Source organism: Pleurodeles waltl, chromosome 10, assembly GCF_031143425.1.
Source record: "Pleurodeles waltl isolate 20211129_DDA chromosome 10, aPleWal1.hap1.20221129, whole genome shotgun sequence".
NCBI lineage: Eukaryota > Metazoa > Chordata > Amphibia > Caudata > Salamandridae > Pleurodeles > Pleurodeles waltl.
Genome location: NC_090449.1, coordinates 96,777,908 through 96,785,288, shown reverse-complemented (window position 1 = coordinate 96,785,288; position 7,381 = coordinate 96,777,908). Strand labels below are relative to the sequence as shown.

The following is a 7,381-nucleotide window of genomic DNA, read 5'->3' as shown; positions in this document are numbered from 1 at the left end:
GCAAGGCCCGCTATAAAACAGCCTTCACTCCTTCTGGGCCTGCTATGCTGTAATTAAGGGTAGGCAAGTGGACACAAATCATGTGATTCTGTGAAAACCACTCTGCCTGTATCTTACACTGGAAATGAGTGACGTGTGGCATAGAAAGCAGGACATTGTGTGTAATATCCTGTTACTATGTAATCCCAATCCATCTTCCACTTCATACGATCTCAGACATATAAATATGCAATAAAATCTGCCATGACATGTAATTACTATCAGATGCCATATTACAAAGCCCTGCAAAATTGCTCTTAGCATTATCACTGAGACTCATAGTCCATCCACTTGGAGAGTACATATTATTTCCCTGCCAGCCATCCAGTAAAAGACTGTGGGGGTCATTACAACATTGGCGGTAAAAGACGCTTACCGCCATGCAGAAGACCGCCAACACACCGCGGCGGCAGCGGAATTCCGCCACGGTCATTTTGACCCACTGCTCGGAATCTGCCAAAAATGAGACACCCACTCAAGTCCGCCACACCGAAGGTCAGTGATAAACTGGTGAAAACAAAACCGACACCGTCACCCCAACAGGAATATGCCCACACTATCACGACCCATGAATCCACGCGGCGGTCTTTCAACCACGGTATTCCATTGGCGGTACACACGGCCGCACTCAAAATACACACACATTTACAAAACACAACCACATTGGACAAATCGAAATACACACACCTGATACACATACACGCACCACTCCCACACACCCAATACAATATAAAACACACACCCACATCACCCACAATCCCCTACTACCCATAATTCCGAAAGAAGGCCAGAGAGAGACACCACCATCTACAAACGAGAATCCACAGGCACACAACATCATCACTCACACAACATCCACGCACCTCACACAACCCAACACTAAATATCACCCCACACATCACAACACACACCACCCCACACATCACCCACACCACCCCATGGCATGGCAAAGACACCCCAGGTTCTCTGAGGAGGAGCTCAGGGTCATGGTGGAGGAAATCATCCGGGTAGAGCCACAGCTATTCAGATCACAGGTGCAGCACACCTCCCTCCATAGCGAGGAAGATGGAGCTATGGCAAAGAATAGTGGACAGGGTCAACCCAGTGGGACAACACCCAAGAAATAGAGATGACATCAGGAAGAGGTGGAATGACCTACGGGGGAAGGTGCGTTCTGTGGTCTCAAGACACCACCTTGCGGTTCAGAGGACTGGCAGCGGACCCCAACTTCCTCCCCCACAACTAACAACATGGGAGGAGCAAGTCTTGGCTATTCTGCATCCTGAGGGCCTCGCAGGAGTAGCTGGAGGAACAGACTCTGGTAAGTCAAATCTTAACTATTACATCCCCCACCCTACCTGCATGCTATCACATACCCCCACCCTCACCCCCATCACTCCAACTCCCCACAAATGTCCCAATATCACAAACCACCCATCCCAACACCAAACCCTGCATGCAACACCAAAGCATGGACACCCATCACCAATGCATGGCCACTGCACATACCCATACACCCCCCTAAACCATTATCACACAAGGTCCTACACAGGAATGCAAGCACTGGGGTACACGGTCACCCACCCATTGCACACCATGGCACACACAGATGCAATAATCATGCTTTTACACCCCTGCAGGACCCCTACCCAACGTCACCGGACAGGAGGGTCCGGACATGTCCACTCCACCAACAGAAGAGGCCCACAGTGATGACAGCAGCTCTGTCCAACTGGATCTAGACGACCAGCCCGGGCCCATCTGGGACCGCGGGACAGTCGGTTCCCCTCACACAGTCACAGGCCACTACAGAGCTTCCCCCCTCTGGAAACACCAGCACAGCACCCACCCAGTGGGTCCATACCTCTGTCCCCAGGACACGCCAATCAGCAGTGTGTCCACCACTACAGGGAACCCAGGCTAACCCACCACCCCAACAACAACACGGACCTGGGGGCAGTGGCAGTGGGCACACGGTTCAGGGGACAGAGGCTTAGGGAACCAGGGTAACTGTGAGGGCTTCTGTGCGACAGGGGGAGGACAGGCCCAGGGAACCCACTCTCCACGAGGCCCTCTCCAACATCATGGGAGCCTACCACCATTCCCAGGAGACGATGGCAATGGTACTGGCCAAGTTTCAGGAGACCCAGCGGCTGCAGGAGGAACAGTATTTGGGCTTCAGGGAGGAACTCAGATCCATCAATTCCACCCTGGGCACCATCGTAGGGGTGCTGAAGGAAGTCCTCAACACCAGGAGGGACACTGTGGCACAACAAGGGGCCCCTGACACTAGCCTGGACAATGAACTGCCCACCACCTCTGCCGGTGCTGGTGGACAGGTGGCACAGCCACAGGACCACCACACCAGTACCCCACCCCCTGCAGATGAAGAACCACCCCGCAAACGGTCCCTGAGATCCAGGACATAGACAGAGAACGATGCCAAGACCCCCGCCAAGAAATGAGACCACGCTGATTGTCATCCAGTAGTCCCACTTTGTCACCCTGTCCAAACTTAAACTGCCCTAGCTCCACTTCCTATGCCCCTTTGGACAATACACCTATGAGACTAATAGCTTGGACTCTGCCATAGACATTCCTCCACCATCACCCCTCACCATTTAAAAACTCCCTCCAATATTGAGCACTTAAATAAACACCCTTAAAGCACAAAATAATCTGGAGTCTGTCTGTGATTTCGAATTAGTGTATTAGCAATTACAGTGGCAAAATGCTCTTTCAATGGTAATGTCAACATACCTATGTCGCACAGCTCTAGTCCATGAGGAAACAAAGCAAATGTCACACAGTGGGACCCACATCTGTGAAATCGTAGGAGAAAGTGACAACTCATGTACCATACACTGGGTGAAAAGTACAGACAGTAGAGAGGTAGTAGTTTTAAAGTACATGTAGTAGGCAGGTTTGTCTTCTTACCTGTGTCTCACTGGAAATATTGCAGGATCACAGAGTTCCTGTTGTCGATGTCCTCTTCTTCTGCTTCCTTGTCTTCACTGTCCACAGGCTCCATAGCTGCCACAACACCTCCATCTGGACCATCCTCCTTCAGAAAAGGCACCTGTCGTCACAAAGCCAAGTTGTGAAGCATACAGCAGGCCACGATGATCTGGCACACCTTCTTTGGTGAGTAGAATAGGGAACCACCTATCATATGGAGGCACCGGAACCTGGCCTTCAGGAGGCCGAAGGTCCGCTCTATAATCCTCCTAGTTCACCCATGGGCCTCATTGTAGCATTCCTCTGCCCTTGTCCTGGGATTCCTCACTGGGGTCAGTAGCCATGACAGGTTGGGGTAACCAGAGTCACCTGCAAATGGCGAGGGATAACTTTTAGACACACACTAACTCTTAGGATTATCCCCAGACCCAGACAACTATTCCCACTGAATTGGTTCCAGGTGCTCTCCTAGTAGCCACACACGGAGCCTCTGGAGTTGGCCCATCACATAAGGGATGCTGCTATTCCGCAGGATGTAAGCGTCATGCACTGAGCCAGGGAATTTGGCATTAACATGGGAGATGTACTGGTCTGCCAAACACACTCATCGAATGGTAACTCTTCCTGTTTCTGTACACCTATTCACTCCTGCGGGGGGACCAAGGCCACATGTGTCCCATCAATGGCACCTACGATGTTGGGGATATGCCCCAGGGCATAGAAGTCACCTTTCACTGTAGGCAAATCCTCCACCTGAGGGAAAACGATGCAGCTCCGCATGTGTTTCAGCAGGGCAGATAACACTCTGGACAACACGTTGGAAAACATAGGCTGGGATATCCCTGATTCTATGGCCACTGTAGTTTGAAATGACCCACTTGCAAGGTAATGGATTATTGACAGCCAATGTTCCCCCAGCGCGCAGGCCCCTTTGGCAAGCGTGCACGTTCTTGCAACGTCGCTCCCTGCATCGTGCGGCAGAGAGGACGTCAGCGCTGCGTCTACAAAACAGACACAGCGCGAGGACAGGGTCACTCTTTGCCGCCGACGAGCAGGAAGGACATCTTCAGGACGCAGGTTTGCAGGTAAGGTATTATCACTTTCTCAGCTCAAATAAGCCTTTTAGAGCGATAGTCGTGCTCTCCTATTGCAGAAAATGCTCATATTTTAATCTGGATTGAAGTCAATGAAAACAGCGTTTAAAGGCCGCGGGGAGTGTTTTAAACATTTGGCGTACTTTAGCATACAAGCGAGCAAGTGATATTTATGTTGAAAATGAATGGTTAGTGAGCTAGGAAATGCTTCAGAACAGTAGAAAATGTGCTGTTATCAACTTTTCCATCGTTGTCATACTTCATAGTTGTTTATATGCATTATCACTTTCTCAGCGCAAATAAGCCTTTTAGAGCGATAGTCGTGCTCTCCTTTTGCAGAAAATGCTCATATTTGAATCTGGATTGAAGTCAATTAAAACAGCGTTTAAAGGCCGCGGGGAGTGTTTCAAACATCATTTGGCGTACTTTAGCATACAAGCGAGCAAGTGATTTTTATGTTGAAAAGGAATGGTTAGTGAGCTAGGAAATGCTTCAGAACAGTAGAAAATGTGCTGTTATCAACTTTTCCATCATTGTCATACTTCATAGTTGTTTATATGCATTATCACTTTCTCAGCGCAAATAAGCCTTTTAGAGCGATAGTCGTGCTCTCCTTTTGCAGAAAATGCTCATATTTGAATCTGGATTGAAGTCAATGAAAACAGCGTTTAAAGGCCGCGGGGAGTGTTTTAAACATCATTTGGCGTACTTTAGCATACAAGCGAGCAAGTGATATTTATGTTGAAAATTAATGGTTAGTGAGTTAGGAAATGCTTCAGAACAGTAGAAAATGTGCTATTATCAACTTTTCCATCATTGTCATACTTCATAGTTGTTTATATGCATTATCACTTTCTCAGCGCAAATAAGCCTTTTAGAGCGATAGTCGTGCTCTCCTATTGCAGAAAATGCTCATATTTGAATCTGGATTGAAGTCAATGAAAACAGCGTTTAAAGGCCGCGGGGAGCTTTTTAAGCATCATTTGGCGTACTTTAGCATACAAGCGAGCAAGTGATATTTATGTTGAAAAGGAATGGTTAATGAGCTAGGAAATGCTTCAGAACAGTAGAAAATGTGCTGTTATCAACTTTTCCATCATTGTCAAACTTCATAGTTGTTTATATGCATTATAACTTTCTCAGCGCAAATAAGCCTTTTAGAGCGATAGTCGTGCTCTCCTATTGCAGGAAATGCTCATATTTGAATCTGGATTGAAGTCAATGAAAACAGCGTTTAAAGGCCGCGGGGAGTGTTTTAAACATCATTTGGCGTACTTTAGCATACAAGCGAGCAAGTAATATTTATGGTGAAAATAAATGGTTAGTGAGTTAGGAAATGCTTCAGAACAGTAGAAAATGTGCTGTTATCAACTTTTCCATCATTGTCATACTTCATAGTTGTTTATATGCATTATCACTTTCTCAGCGCAAATAAGCCTTTCAGAGCGATAGTCCTGCTCTCCTATTGCAGAAAATGCTCATATTTGAATCTGGATTGAAGTCAATGAAAACAGCGTTTAAAGGCCGCGGGCAATGTTCCCTGTAAGGCGCGCGCGCACCTTTCCTTCCCCCATCGCGTAGGCCCCTTTGGCAATCGCGCACGTTGCAACGTTCTTGCAACGTCGCTCCCTGCATCATGCACAGCAAATGTGACAAGACAACAACAAGACGTAAAGGCACCTTCATTGCTCATTCACCGTCTGAATGGACAGAACACTTTTTTTTGTCCGCTTGCCAGAACGAGCCAGTAGGCCTAAAAATATCTCACCCTTATAAATACGATTAGTCATAGCGAGTGGCTGTGCAGATAACTTGAGGCCTGTAAAGGCCGCACCATCGAAGGGCTAACGCATGATGTAGGTTTCCAAACAGACGATAATATGGAACCAGAGTTCATCTAAACTAAAAGCCCAGGTAACTACTCAATTGCTCTGGAACTGTCATTCATAATGTTTTTGTAACTCCTATAGCCTAAGCTAAATATCTTCTTTCCAATTACAGCCAGTCACCATTTGCATTTGAACAGGCAGGCGTGAGTACCAAGGAAGACCAGGTAAATCTGTAGATGTTCCAGGTGGGATTAAGGGTCTCTACATAAATCCTGTTCATTATGCACACCTTTGCTTCTATTACAGGTTTGTCGGACCGAGCAAGTTAAAGATTTGAATGGACCGACATGTGTAGAAGCATAAGGACCAGGTAATTATTTGGTAGGTACCCCATCTGGGTCACCTGGCACATTATAATATGACAACATGATGTAACCAACTGTTAACCATCTTTTCTTTTGCTGCAGGCATCTCAGACAGTACTGGTCATTATTTGGTAGATTTCACTTGTGATGCACCTAGTACATTATAAAATGAAAACATTCTTAAACCCTTTTTTTTAAATCTTTTGCAGGCTTCTTAGACAGTTCTAACATTGGTTAGAAAAGGCAGACGTGACTACAAGCAGAAAGACCAGGTAAACATTTAGTAGTTTTCCCTTGCAGTACATCTTGAACACAAGCATGTGCTGTAACCATGTTTTTTCTTCTATTGCAGACATCTTAGACAGTGTTACATCGACAGGCAGGTGTGAGATCAAACAGAAAGGCCCAGGTAATTGCTTGCTACATTTTCCAAGAGATAGCTCAGTCTTGTCTGGTAGATTGCATTCAATAGCATAAAAAACAACTTTAAATAATGTTCCTCACTTTAATTAATGTCCTTTTTTTTTGCAGGATTTGCGGCACAGTAGGCTCAGACTGATTGCCACCAAAATGTTCAAGCGCAAAGCTGTGACTTCATCAGAGAGCAGTGCTTCACCACAAAGGAAGAAATGCTGTCTTGTGTTCAAAGAAGAATGGCTGAAAGAAATTGTGGAGACTGAGACACAGAAGTCCAGGAGCAAGGTTTGCGTACAACTGGGAGAGCTATTTCTATACAATCCAGAAGTAGGCCTGATTTGCAAAGTATGTGCAGAAGCAAAGATCGCAGGGGACTTTTCTACTGGGAAGAAATGGAGTGATGGCTGGAAGCTGGACTAGTTGAAACGCCATTTATGTAGCAGAGTTCATGAATCTGCTTTGGTGACACTGAGAAATAAAAGTGCTGCTGCCAGGCTGGGTTTTGGAGTGCGCACCATGCTAACATAACAGAAACCACCAGTGACAGAGCAAACAGACTAGAAGTAGTTGAACGGCAAAGATCCCTGCCTGAAGAGATAAAGATTCTCATCAACAATGTGTTGCTAGCAGTCAAAATGAACACATCAATGTTATCTGTTCAAGACATCCATGACCACGT

At 46.5% G+C, this 7,381-nt stretch overlaps 1 long non-coding RNA gene across 1 annotated transcript; it reads left to right on the top strand.

Moving 5' to 3' along the window:
• The first annotated feature begins 6,239 nt into the window (after positions 1-6,239).
• LOC138260712 (uncharacterized) lies at positions 6,240-6,694 on the top strand. The gene is made up of 3 exons (XR_011198937.1): positions 6,240-6,290; positions 6,495-6,557; positions 6,638-6,694. It is a non-coding gene; the product is annotated as an uncharacterized lncRNA (long non-coding RNA).
• Positions 6,695-7,381: the final 687 nt, after the last annotated feature.